The following is a 922-nucleotide window of genomic DNA, read 5'->3' as shown; positions in this document are numbered from 1 at the left end:
TAGTTTGTTCTCACAGACTAATTGCAGTCACTTGCACATGAACGGCAAGTTTTTCTTGACGAACAAAAGTATTTCTGCTTTTTCACCAGACAGGCGACTTCTTTTCTCATCTACTACATGTCCGGCCAAGCTAAACAGGCGCTCGCTTTCAATGCTTGTGCATGGGGCAGAAAGATAGGCTCGGGCAAGTAGTGCAAGATGAGGGAAACGATTTTCATTGAGCCAGTAGGCCACTGGGTCCTGGTTCCTGTCAATTGGAACCTCAGATAAGTAGTTCTGTACCTGCATGGCTGAAGGGCTGGCCAGCTGTTGCTCCTTATCTATGTTCTCCTGCAGGATTTCATTGTGTACTGCAAACAGTAGACTGAACCTTTTGGCTGCAGGGTCATCTGTGTCAGGAGGTCCAAGTTCAGCTGATGATCCTCCAACAGGTTCTTCATCCACAGGTGTGCATCTGGTCTCCCTCTCTGCAGGTTTGACCAAAAGGAGCTGTTTCACCTCATCTCTCACCTGTGCTGAGAAGTAGCCATTCTTGTACCTTGTTTTGCATAAAGAAAGAAAAATGTGTCAATCACTGTGTTTTATAAACATCATACATTTTTGTGACCTGCATGTAAAAAACATTTTGATAAAATACAAATTTTAATTTACATGCTCACAGAAATATAGTAGTAGGTTGAAAGTCATTTTGTGTTGAACAGGGGTGTCCAAACTTTTTTATTGGGGGCCAAATACAGAAAAATAAACAAAGGGCCGGGCCACACACTAGAAGTGACATATTGATACTCACTTTCTCTATTTGAATCATCCTTCAGGGTGTTAGTCTTCACGTGGGTTGTAAGGGGGGCGGGGGGGGGGGGGGGGTAAAGTTGTATCAAGGGGATTTTAAGGTCAAATGAGGGGTTGGTTAACTGTCCTTCAC

This window comes from Austrofundulus limnaeus, unplaced genomic scaffold (assembly GCF_001266775.1).
Source record: "Austrofundulus limnaeus strain Quisiro unplaced genomic scaffold, Austrofundulus_limnaeus-1.0 Scaffold2420, whole genome shotgun sequence".
In the NCBI taxonomy this organism is placed as follows: Eukaryota; Metazoa; Chordata; class Actinopteri; order Cyprinodontiformes; family Rivulidae; genus Austrofundulus; species Austrofundulus limnaeus.
The sequence above is the reverse complement of the archived record's forward strand: the minus strand, read 5'-3'. Positions refer to the sequence as shown.